At 38.9% G+C, this 13,767-nt stretch overlaps 1 protein-coding gene across 9 annotated transcripts in view; it reads left to right on the top strand.

The window, feature by feature from the left end:
- The window catches only part of LOC124065958 (protocadherin-15-like), a 181,045-nt gene that overhangs the window by 66,928 nt on the left and 100,350 nt on the right, over positions 1 to 13,767 (top strand). The gene's annotated exons all lie outside the window — the stretch shown is intronic.

Genomic DNA, 13,767 nt, shown 5'->3' with positions numbered 1-13,767 from the left:
AATACTATTTCACAGATGCTCCATCCCTACTATATGTGCTGTCGGCATTGCTTTGTGGTGTGTGTCTAAGTGTCGGTCTTTGAGGGAGAGATTTTTTTCCGTGTTTGCATGCTTACACCTTACATAGAGCTGCAGCAATTAGTTGAATAATCGATCAGTCAACTGAAAAAAAAAATCACTTGCCAAATACTGTTATAATCCATGAATCATTTGAATCAGTTTCAACCAAAAAACTGATAAAACATTTGCAGGTTTCAGCCTTTTAAATGTAATGATTTTTTGCTTTATTTTATCATTAATGATGCCAAGTGAAGAATCTTTGGGTTTTGGACTGTTGGTTGTACAACAGAAGAATGTGAAGATGTCACTTTGGGCTCTGGGATATTCTAATGGACACGTTGCATGTTTTGTTTAATTAGTTAATTGTGAAAATAACTGACAGAGTAATTGATACATAAAAATAAGCTTTAGTTGCAACCCTAACCTTACATACGTGCATATCCCAAGAATATGACTGGCGCTGCTCTATGTCAGATGAGGCCACCATTCGTCAGCGCAATAGCCTCCAATCCAGGCTGTCATACTGTCTCACCTACTCTTTCCTCTCTCTGTGTGCAGCTGTGATTTGGGGCTTTGATCGATTGCCGCGGGAATGTGTGAGATGGGGGTAGCCAAGCCTGCATCTGAAAGCCTCCCTCGTCCCTCATGTGCCTATGCGCTGTGTGTGAGGGATTTGCACTAATCTTCCTCATAAAGCACTCATTTACCTGGGATATGGGTCTCTTCTGGCTGCACCATCCTTTTATTTATCTCTCCTTGATGAAACGGCCCAGAGCCCATCCTCCCCATAATGGAATGTAAAACAGACAACCCGGCGTTATTGACCAAAGCAATTATCCTTCTAAACGTGTTTCATCACTTCTCTTCTGTCACACAGAAACCATACAAATGGCACATAATAAGATTCCATCTTTTTTGAGCGTTTGCCTTTATATTCATTCATGTCAGTGAATGGGAAAGCAAACAACATGATCACTCGCCTGTGTGGTCTAAGTCAGAAAAGATAGATAAACAGATGAATGCATAATCCTGTTTCCACTGGCTCTTCAAATTTAACACCTATCAGAGGAGCCAAGAAAGTGTCAGGTTCCCTGTGGAAGAGGTGTGTTTCTCAGCAAACACGATAACATTTGCCACTGTCAAGGCACTATATTTTATCAACAGAGTGGGTTCCTATTTGACTTTGTTAAGACAATAGACCTTGACATATAGACATTGTGAAATCAGCCAGTTTTCTTTTCCTTTCTTTCTTTTTTTTTTTTTGGCTCTTGTGTTTTTTTTCCCCGCTCAGATTAAGCTTGCTTCGTTTTATTCTTGGAGGTTTTCACTTTAGAAAAACAGAAAGTCATGAGGGGATAGCAACCCAGTTGCTCAAATGAAGCATAACATGTTTAATTTATCCAAGCTGCTGCTTCTGCAGACCCACTGACAGGTGCCAGACACGACACATAAAGTCTCACTCACTTGCCGAGTAGATCTCTAATGGAAAGACAAAGCTTTTTTTTTTATTTATTTATTTTTTTTTTATTGGCTCCTTTGCTTGTTCAGCCCATGAGCTAAACACATTTAATCAGACTGAGGAGAGTTCCACCTATAGGATAGGAGCAGCTGGATATGAGGAGAGAGGAAAGGAGAGAAACAGAGGGTGTGTATATTTTCTCATTGACAGAAGGATTCCTACAGCAGCAGTGGGAAATCATTGTATCCATAAATGAGGATGCCATCTCCTAGCTTTTATCTTGTCTCTGCAAATTCATGATTTGTATCAACTGTTACCTGAAGCGTGTGAGGCTCCTCTCAACCATACTGAACAACAGATTATAGGAAATCAGAAACCAGCGTTGCTGAAGGGCTTTATTAACAAGGAGTCAGTGTAGCCTTCTTTTATGTGGTGTAACTGCCAAGGTAGATTCACTCTCAGTGCTGATAAATCATTGTGTCTTGAGGAAGGCCGACATCCACTTGAATGAGGCAATCAAAGTAAAAACCCTCCGTAGGCAGATGATGCAAGTGATCGTATCAGCCTCTAAAATGTGTGCTTGACCTCAAACATCACCCCCTGGGTACACTGAATGTTCAAAGCAAGGTGTATGATGGGTAATCGAACCTATTCACCAGTTGTAGAGGAGTGCAATGGTGCAAGCGTTGAAGAGGTTTCTTTGGTTAATGCAATTTTAGCACAAGTCACTTTTAGAACCAGTGCTAGATGTAGGCATGGACCGATTTGTTCTCCTCAGATCAGCTTGAGATTAAATTGATTCATAAAAGTGTTCAATATTTGAGTTTTGTCCACCAGTAAAGTCGGTAGTAATCGGTGATGTTATGTACAGGAAGTAAAATTTACTCAAATGCTATACGTCTCCTCTCACTTTACTTGAGTATTTATATTTTCTGTTACATTCCACTTCCGCTCCACTTCATTATTGCACATTTAGCTCAAAAATGCTGACTGTTGTCCTTGACGATTACTGTGTCTCCATTATAAGCCTCCCTTTAAGGCTACAGTCAGCAGCAGTCTTGAAACTGAAAAAGGAGGATGATGAAAACTTCATGATAGCTCCCCAAGCTCTTGATATTGTGACCTACTGAAAAGTGCAGCGCAGAATGAGGCACAGTATCAGCTCAAATGTCCCTCTCTGCTTTAAAATTGTTAAGATTATTTGACAGTAATGTAAGCACAGCTTAACTCCATTTAAGTGTCCCTGAGCTCTATATTTGCATTGATATACCTACAGTGGATTCATGAAAAAAGAAACTCTTTGCTAGAATGAAATAGTGCTGTAAATGTTATCTGAGAGCTGCACTCTAAGCTCCAAGCACCTCCTAACCCTTCCATCACTTTATGGCCTTTCGCCGATACAAGCACACAGACCAATCATTCAAGTGATGAAAGTACATTCTTTTAGGAGGAAACAAAATCCTAGTCCTCCTCTGCCTCTTCACACTTATCTCTGAACTTGCATGAAAGTCAAGCACACAAAGTTTGTCTGCCAGAAAATGAAGTGACAGCTGTGCCGGTATCTGTATGAAGACGAACAAAGTGAGCCATTTAAAACTTCTGCAGCGTTTCAGCTGCTTTTTCTTGTCTAGTGTCAACTCCTCGCTTTCATTGTCTTATTTCTATGTTGTGTTTAGGCTCTTCTGTTTTTAGACTCAAGACAACTGGCCACAGAGCAGCCTTGACACAGCATTAAAAGATCTGACAGAGCTGAGATGATGGCAAACACAAGAAAATATAGAGTGCAGATGCTAAATACCACAGAGTCTGTTTAAAGGTCTCTTGCCCAGGATGAGTGATGCAGGCTTTCCTCCTGAACAAAAACCAGGGCCATGTGTCTACTGCTTTGCCTCCAGGATTTGAAAGGCTTGGAAGAAGGCCTAGAAAGTGTTAAATGCTATGCCTTACTATGATGGATTCTCAAACACCTGTTGTCCTCAGTCCCACTCGTTTCAAACAATTGCAGTCAGCGGGGGAGCAGATTGACGTATGGAGCTTTCATTGCAACCCAGTACAAATAGCAAGAGCATAATTTGAAACCTTTTTGAGGTGAAAAAGTATTCATCCCTGGCTGAAGAGAAGCAGAAGGCATATTGCTCCATTGTTTCCCATAACCTAACAGATCTGTTCACCACTTACCTGCCTTTTGAGTCAATGCCCAGGAAATATAGTTGCCAGCTGTGAAGATGTGAGTCTCGGGCTGAGAATCTGAAGAAAATTAAGAGAACTTTAATTACTTACAATTTCATCACTTCAGTATGAAGATGGCGAATCTACTCATTCTATTCTCACAAAAAATATATCAAAATAGATGTAATATATCAAAATAAAATCATTAATTAACTCATGTCACACAAAGCAGCCTTAGGACATTCATTGTGGATTCGAGGTCGTAACCATTTATTCTTTGGGGGGGGGGGTATACTGAGAAACAATACTGAAAAAATACCAATCTGTAGTACAGACAACCAGTTCAAAATATGTAAGAATATGTTCTCCTTTTATGAATCTTGTCAGATCTCTCTCTTGTTATTACCTACGCATTTTCAGTTTATTTTTGTTCTTTGATGAAAACATAAGTGTGAAACCCACCCACACCCACCCACCGTGCTATGATTGTAATCTGACAGTTGTTTTTATCTGGTCAGCCATTGGAGGTGAACAAATGGTGGAAGTATCACTACCTAAAAAGTGGAGAAAGCAGTTTCTGTAGCCTGACTGTGAGTAACTAGATGAGTGTGATGCATGGATCAGCTCAGAGTTCATCTGAATCCGCTTGTACTCATATTGCAGTTTATGAGGTCATTTTGCTTTTGAATAATATCCTGCCAAAAATTTACAGCATCACTGAAAAACAGAGTGAGAGCAAAACCATAGTGACAGAGACAGATCATATATCTGTACACTATACGACAATTTTTCACAGCTCATTTCCTTTTCTTTTTATTGAGCTGTAACCTTCTCTCAGTCACAGATGAGCATCTTTTTTCCTGAGTTTCAGAGGCAGAAGCATATGAAGTGACTGCTGGTTTCCTGGAGAGATTTTCAAAGCTTCAACAAAACCACACACACACACACACACACACACACACACACACTCTAAAACCCCTCCAGCAGCATTTGGCCGGGGCAAGCAATGTATGATTTCTGAAAAAGTACTGATAGAAGTATGTAGATGGGAGAGAGAGAAATATGAAGCCTGGTGTAACTGATCATGTTTATTCATGTACTTGTCATGTGCCGACTTCAGTTAATCCAAATCAGTCCTGGGTCATACAGATTAGCCTAACATCCTGATTAATGGACGACGGGTCGTGAATGGGTGAAATAATACATTGTTAGTTAGTTACCTGACCCACAGCGATCCCACCGCAGCAGGGGCAATATGTGCACCTCCCTGTCAGGATAGACTCTCATTAACTCAATCAATTGTCAGGATCTAATGTTAAATAAATGTTCTGTGATTTTCTAGACATCCCAAAGGTCGAGGATAATAAAGAAGTGGATGGAAAGCTTGTAATATTTGACATAAGGTAAACAGCAATACGTGCATTAGGTGCTCCACATGTGCGTTCGCCTCCCGTATGAAATGGCTGTGTTCTCCTGCGTTGTTCGAAACTATGTTAACTTGTCTTATTAGTATTTCTTGCCTTGGTGCTGTAGCTGCTTCGACATGTAATGTTGTTAATGTTGTAAAATTAGAGTCAAATGTTGTTCTTTACAAAGCTATTAAATATAAATATCCTGGCCATTTAACGTAGTCTTTAAATCTGCGTCCTAAATGTTCAAATTTTCATGTATAAATATTATAGAGTTGTGGTAAATACACGGACTCTTATTTGGTTGGTTGGTTATGCCCTTGGGTGCATTGCTTCTTGTTGAGTCCTTTTTCTGCAGGTCTTTACTACTATTTACACCTTTATTCGGGCAAAAAGCAAAAGGAGACTTTTTACTTTTACACCTCTCATCATCAGAGATAACCTAAATGGTAAATGGACTGCATTTTTCTCCTCTAGTCTGACTGACCACTCGAAATGCTTTACACCAGCATTCATCCTTTCACACAAACATTCGGACGCTGGTGGCAGAGGATACCATGCAACCCGTCACCTGCTCATTGACAGCGATAACCATTCACACGAACACTCGCATACCAATGGAACAGCCGTTGGAAGCAGACTTCAGGTCTGATAAACAAACTCAAAATGGAGAGCTCAAGGTGAAGAGATATCTTTTAGTCTGTTCCTTTCATAAATATAATTGTTACATTTGTATAGATAGTCAGAGCCAGGATGTTTTCGAGTCCTGTAAAGCGGAACAGGTTTACGTTAGTGCAGCTACACATTGATCAGCCGCAACATTAAAACCACTGACAGACGAAGTGAGCAAAATTAGTTATATGTTTAGATATATTTTTCCGGTGCATCTCAAATTCTCAGTTGGTTTGGGATCTGGGGAGTCTGCAGTCCACTGTGGTCCTTGAGACAAAAAAAAAAAAAAGGAAAATATGTTTGATTTTCATACAAGGCTGGATTTAATTTTGCTGATCAGGACTTTGAACATTTGTGTTCCATCTAGTATATGCAGCTTAACAGGAGAGGGAACATCTGGACAAATCGTGCGGGAGCTACCCAAGTGGCCAATTTGATTTTGTGGGCTGTGAATATGTTACTGATACAAAACAAGCACTGCTGTTCTGTGTGCACACACATCCAAGGATTTGCAGAGAATAAATGTATGTGCTTGTGTTTGCGTTCTGTAAAATTGCGATTACAGTGTGTTTTTGTGTGTTTGTGCGCTTGTTTGTGAATTCCACTTTTTTATATAATTATGTGCTGCTCATACACACACACATGCACACACACTGGTCTCTGATCAGTCATATGATCATGGCCAGTTCTGATTATTGCTAGGTCATCAATATCTAATTAGCTGAAAGGCAGGGATTAGTGCACAACACCTGCTCCTTGTGGATTATAGAGTAAAACAGGGGGGCTGGGCATGCAGTGACCTACACTGTACACACCTCAGTACAACATCCATTTTTTTGTATGGTTTGTGACCTAACAATCTGTATTTTTGTTTTCAAACAATTTATGGCAAACTCCTTCTGAAGTTTTTTGTTTGTATGTGTTTACATATGAAGCGGCCTGTACCTGCTCATTCGCTTGCCCCACACTACTGGTTATGTTAACACTATTGTTCTTCTTTAGCAATGGAGAACACATTTTAGTGTTTGATGTGCAAATAAATACAGCAATTATAGAATATTGTGGAGATAAAGGGTCAGTATAATTACTTCCGTTCCTGCTGTAATCACTTTGTGCTTAGCATCATTATGTTATAAAACAGGCCTTTCATGTGTTACGCTGCACCGTGTCATTATTTGCACGAATGTGGATTCTCTGAGGTTTTAAATAAAAGTTTAAAATGCTCAATCTAACTGCAAATTGCTTGATTTAACTTAATATCTTTATCCAGGATCAAAGAAAATAAGACTCAAGTAAACGGTTTGCACTGAATTCGCCAGAACAAATCTGTTTTCTCTCTTTAGATTTTTTTTTCACGTATCTATTTATTTACTGAAATCAAAGGAACAAAATGCTTTTTTATGAGTGCTAGTAGTGCTAGTCCTGGTGTAAGCACAAAACCCTCATCACATTATTCAGGCGGTTCTCCCCAGAATATGGTGAGATTGTCAACTTAGATTAATAGTGTCATCATAGAATATGTGTTTTTTTTTTATTCACATCTCTCTAAGGGAATCCCAGTGTTCTTCCACTGCAGCATATCCCCCTATGTGTACGTGAAGAGAATGATAGTTTTCCACACTGTATCGTGGCATAGGAAAGTGAGCACATCACCACACTATGTAAAAAAGTAAGTTGCCTTCCACAAATACACAAAACAAAAGTGAAAATTGTTTACAGAATAAATAAATGTAATAAATTAGATTTTTAAACGGAAAATCCTGCCTTCTGTATTGCAATTCGCTTGACATCCAATTGGTTTTTCTTCCCTTGCAGCTTTAGAGTGAACGCTGTATTGATGCTCCAGAAACTGTGACACAGAAACAATTACGCCAAGTTTGTGGACACCATAATAATACTTAGGGTGATTTTAATGATACTGGCATTTTCTGGCTCATCAGTGTTAACACAGCAATGAAACTGACCTTAATCAAAACCCCTCTGAGTCTTTGCAGTCTCATACAGTTCATTATCAACAGAAAGGGCCGAGGTCTGCTATGTGATGCCCTTACTATGATATACTGATTATATATTTTACATTATAGTACATGTAGGAATTATTGGTTGGTATGTTTCTCCAACATATTGAAGGAAAATAATAAATTAATTTTCTATTGCAGGGAAACACACTATATTGCATAATGTGTATATTTTTGTGTGGGCCTCTCTAATTTTTAACCTTAGTGAAACCTGCTTCTCAGGCTTATTGAGGTGATTTCTGTATTGTTGGATTCATTTTGTTTGTCAGATGGTAATTTGCATTCCTCTGTTAAAAGATATGAAGCGTTCTCCAATTAATTTCCTTCATATTGTAATGAGATTGTGGATTAGTTTAATCCTCACATTAGGCTGCACAGACATTAAAATGATTGGTCATCCGTATTGCATATTTTAAATCTCATTTCCAAGCAATACAAATTTAGACGCAGAATACAATATGTTCTGTTTATCAATAGAAACATTGCTGCGCAGATTGAGCCGCCTAATAAGTGTGATGGCCACAGTCTTACTGTTATTTTGGACTAATAATAAGCCACAAAATGATTTTCACATTTGTGGTCCTAACAGCCTTTGGATGGACGGTCATGAAATTTAGTTTAGGCAATCACGTTCCGCTCAGGATGACTCTTTTTAGCGATACCCTAACTTCTCCTGTGCCTCACAGCCACACAGAGATTTTAACTTTGTTGTAGAATCTTAGTCATTTCACAGTTTCGTACTTGGAAATAAATATGTTGAATAAATGTATCTTGCAAAGGTATGAGATGTGATAATTTTGCTGGAACATTGTTGTAGTTATAGTACTGTTATAGTATAGTATTAGTATCTACAAAGCAATTATAAGCCAAAGATGAGACACTCTTGAGACACACTTGAAGCAGCCTTCTTGATCTCTCAGCTGTTAGTTAGACATAGTAATCACACAGTCCCCATGGTTTGTTACAAATGTGTCTGGCTCAGATGAAATGTCTGTCAGAGATAAAACAGGGAGGTAGACTGTGGCAGCACTGTGTGGTACAGTAGGTGGGTATTTTCTTTGAGCATGATGTAAAACCTGGACTGTGGGTCTACATTGAAGCCCCTGCCAAAGCAGATGATTAAGCCTATCGCCACCAGGTTGGCAGAGTTTTTAAATCTGAAGTAAGCTGCGACTACAGCATCTTAAGCGCCTCGGCAGTGTTTAAGTAATTACACTCACTGCCAGAAGGGGAAGTCAGGTGTTCCAGACTGCAGTTTTAACATGTGCACAAGGAACAAGTTTGTCAGCAGAAATCATGTTAAGGCAGAAAATTGGAGTTTACATGCACTGCAATAACCATTGCAGTTTGGTCAGTAAAAAGATTTCTTCCACATGAATTCCTGAAGTGTATTAGTGATTCTGTATGTGACACCTCAGCACAAAATATTTTGACTTATTTAACTACATAAAGCTGAGAATAAAATGTGTTACTTGTCAGTGAATGGATGCAGTTGTATTATTAATGAGCTTGCTTTGCTAAGAGCCTCAGTTCTGTCTGTCTTGCAGGCTGTGATGGGAATTGAAGCTAATCAGGAAGTTTTTGCTCGCTTCAAGTTAAGCACTCAGTAGAGGCAGTGAACATGCATTAAGTGACCACAAAGTATTCAGTCATGTTGGAAAGCAAAGCCCATTTTTGTTTTTGTATGTGGTCATTACACGCTGGGGCTATTGCAAAATGTGTCGCACACAGCTATTTTCATCCCCATGGGACAACTGTATGATCCCAACAGAATCTTTTAGTAAGTGTGTTCATCTTAGAGAATGGTATATTCCTCAGAAAGAACAGTGTACATTTTTAAATTATAAGTCTTGGAATTTCTGATGTAATTTTTGGGTTGTTTTTTTTTTGTTAGAAATATGGATGTACATCACTCAATCAGGAAACCCTACCTGGGTTAAAGCTATAGTTGTCAGAATCAATGACAAAAATAAATGTGTTTGCCATTTAGCAATTTGGGCAGTATTGTTGACTGTTCATCAGTCACTTCCAAAGCTTGAAACAAGAGAGATGGGCCTGCCCCAATTCTGGTGCCATTCCAATGTACAGCTGCATAAAGAACTGCTTAAAAATGATGCCAAAAGAGTCAGCTCCACAGTACCCAGGGCATTTTCTAGGAAACCACAAAGTCGGTCTCCCATTCATCATCAATGGAGCAGCTGGAGGCTGTTCAACAGAATGACATCACATATGAAAAGCTTGGTTCATGAAATTGGAGCTTTGGCCCAACTGCATTTATGTGAGATTCAGGCACTAACTGAGCCATGACAGACACTTACGGTGTATTACTGCAATTGCATTACTTTTGGGATGTGTGCTTCACAATAAAAACATAAAATAAGCAAATATTAACCATAACTACAATCAGTTAATAAAAAGCCGAACGTTAAAAGTGAGTGAGTCTTTTGAGATTTAAAAGATTGATATGACATCTCTTGCTCGCCTCAACGCTTGATGTAAAATAGTACATCTGAGCGGTTGTAAACAGCCAGGTGAATCTGCTCATTCTGAACTATCTACTATAACTAACTACTATATTATTCATGCTACTAAAGACGTGCACTACTGTCTATGTGTTTGGAGGGTGTTCATGCAATTGAAGATGGAATATCATAGTACCGTAGACAGATGCAGTGCCGTCTGGTATTTAGGTAGGTAGTATTTAGGCATTGGTAGGACTTGAGTCATAGAGCTAGAATGTCTGTTCCTTTTTTCATCAGAGGTACATCTCACATGCCGCTCCAAATTACTCAAGGTAATGAATGCTCTTTCTATCCTGGCAACAGCTTCCCTGTTTAAAGGTTTGGACCTGTTTAAATTGCTTTGTATGATGTATAATCCACTGGCATCTACACTATACCGTACGGGATGTCAGTGACCTGATCAAGGACATACACTTATGCACTGCATCCTTTCCAAACATCATAAAATGGGACCGTTGTGTGATGGGTGTGTAGGACAGCTTTTTAGGAATGGTACAACACACAAGCAGAGAGTTATTTTATACTGTAACATCATATTTGTTTAACCTACATGGCTACATGGCTTGTTTCACGTTGTTTCAAAAAGCTGATAATAGATAACATAGTAATCGGCACAGGATATTTCGTGAAAATAAGTTGTACTTATATTCTTCTGCAGCAGATAAATCAACAATTTTTAGAGACAATGCTGATGGTATAATGTACTTTTCAGCATCATCCATTAAGTCCAGGTTGTCCATCTTTCTTTCACCACACAGTCTGCTGCAAAAAGGCAGCCACATTTCCCTCTTGGAAAGCCATGAGAAAAACCCAAAACAAAAAAATCCTCACATTGTTATCACTTTATGCTAGTTATTAGCTACTGCCTCTTGCTGGACCAATTTGTTTGTTTGATTTACAATCCTAAGAAATAGTGTTGGTATGCCAAGAGAAATAAAATCATCCAGACTATGGGGCACATGTGCCAGACTAAATCAAATGATAATGTGTTACATTTGTTAGTGTGTTAGTTTAATTTAATTTCAGTGTGACACTTATTACCACAAGAAAAGTTCGATTTCTGTTTTGATTCTAACATCCTCATTTCTGTCAAGTTATTCAAATTAGGTCTTTGAATTGAAACTATTTTGTGCAAGTGTGTGAGATGTTGTAATCGGTCTTCTACTCAAACAGTTATTGTTAACAGCCATTGTTAAAATAAACCTATTATAATAACCCTGCACGTACTGTGTACACAGTGTCAAAAAATAAAATCAGTCTTGCAGGCTTATTTTTCAATATTCTGTCAAAAACCTTTTGGAGACTAACAATACTTATTTCGCTCTAACTGACCAGTCTTACCAACAGAACAGTTTATCGCCACAGAGGACTGGAGACACAAATCTGTTTGGGAAGAGGCATCGATGGCCATGATTGGCAAGAGGTTCCTTTTCCCAACCTTTTGAGCATGTTCATAAATTGAAAACCAGCCTGAATCCTGCAGAGGTATGAGGTGCTGCTTTGGAATCTGCACCCAACTCACTTCATACTTAAGATTGTGCCACATTGTGAGAGAATGTAGGTGGACAGTTTAGTCTCTAGTGCTGGATGTGGTCAAAGAAATAAGGGTGTTTAAGTTTGTGTTTGATGTGTCTGCATTTATTGGTTATTTTGGGATGTACAAATATCTATCATCCAGATTCTGGATTACACATGAAAAGTTTCAAGCTTGTACAAAATGTTACAACTAGAGAACATGCAAAGAGAAAATTGTTTTGTGAAGGGTTTTTTTTTTTTTTTTTTTGCTTGGCCTTCCTGCATTTGCTGTTGATACAAGCTGGAGCTGATTGTAAGGTTTTTCTCCAGTCTTACAAAAGCCCTGAATGGTGAGGTCGCATCACATCTCTGTCATATCATTGAGATGAGCGCACTGAGCTCTGCTCTGGGGTCATCTGGCTAGCCTCAGAATAAATTGAGGTATTTGTTGGTAGTTTAGCACCGACCAACACTGATTTGTACCTTTGGAACACGGAGTGAGCCTGATCTCATCAATACATCAGAACAACTCAATAAATGTGGCAGAATATACCAGAATTCTTTATTTGATATATCACAGTTTCTTCTATACAGTACGTTCTTGCATATATGCACACAGATGGCTGTAAGACTGCATTTTGATTATTGTGCTGTTTGTACCATATATAATTTTTGTAAATCCATGTATAGCCATGTTAATAACTTGGCCATATGAATGACGTTGTTCGTCTATTCATTGGCCAGTTCACCACTTTGTTACAGACTGAAATATCTCAACAACTATTAGGCTGATTGCTGTAAAATTCTGGATGGAGATTCATGGTGTTTGGATGATGTAGTTTAATCACGTATCCTCTAGCAGCACCATGAAGTTTGCAGTTGTGGTGTCTGTTAGATTTACTGCTATGACATGTGGCATACAAGTCCACGTGACCTTCTGGATTAACTGTAATCCCCTGACTTTTCATCATCACAGTTTCATTTTGTCCGATACTGTTTGTCATGACAAAATACCAGCAAAACTATTGATATACTTATTGACTTACATGTCAACATACCCAGACCCAGCTATCCTGTGTTTAGGGCTAATTCGCAAATGTTGGTATGTTAGCGCGTTAAACATTATACTTACTTTATATTATCAGTTAAGCACTGTCACTGTGAGCATGTTGCGAACATGTTGGTGTTCACTCCCCTAGTGAAAACCTGCATTAAAAGTAGTGGCCTACAGGCTGCAAAAGTGGGCGTGTGTTGCTTCCAGACATGAAATAGGACATAGGAAAGCTGGTTTGAGTAAGTATAAAGAGTATAAAGGCTTTTCAGTCACCAACCCATGCACACTGTTTTTGATGCAAGATTTTACACCTTTGGACCGATGTTTTATCTGTTGTCACAATGATTGCTATGCAACTCTCAGACAAACACCGCTCACTCCAGAGAGCATCTTAAGTAGTTCGTGTCAGGGTAGCATCCTGGTCATTGTATAACCCCACTGTACAAAACTTAAGTTGATCTGGCTGTGATGTGTGTGTGTGTGCAAAAACTTGTGCAACCTTTTCCGTGGTAAGTATATATGGGTCATTCTTTTTATTTTTAAGTGAATTGGTTTTAGACCTTTCTTGGCCACCCACATACATTCAAGAGAGAGTCGCAGCAATTTGACTTCACTAGGCTATTGTATCATAGTGATTTAATGCATCAGTTTCCTGTCAGGAAATGTATTGGGCTATTTTTGGACTATCCACTGTGGCAAATTATCTGACTCGCAAAGTGATGAGAAAAAGTTAATAGTCTCACCTCGGCTGAGTGTTCATTTTATGCCCTGCATTTACAAAATTATGCTCAGGGCCCCCTATAAGCTCATCACATGCACATCTATGACTAAGGCCTCACCTCAGAAGGAAATTTTAAAAAACACTCAATCCTTAGACACGGATGCAAAT

The sequence above is a fragment of the Scatophagus argus genome, chromosome 10 (genome assembly GCF_020382885.2).
Source record: "Scatophagus argus isolate fScaArg1 chromosome 10, fScaArg1.pri, whole genome shotgun sequence".
Taxonomy (NCBI): domain Eukaryota; kingdom Metazoa; phylum Chordata; class Actinopteri; family Scatophagidae; genus Scatophagus; species Scatophagus argus.
Note: the sequence above shows the minus strand (reverse complement) of the source record. Positions and strands in the feature narration are given on the sequence as shown.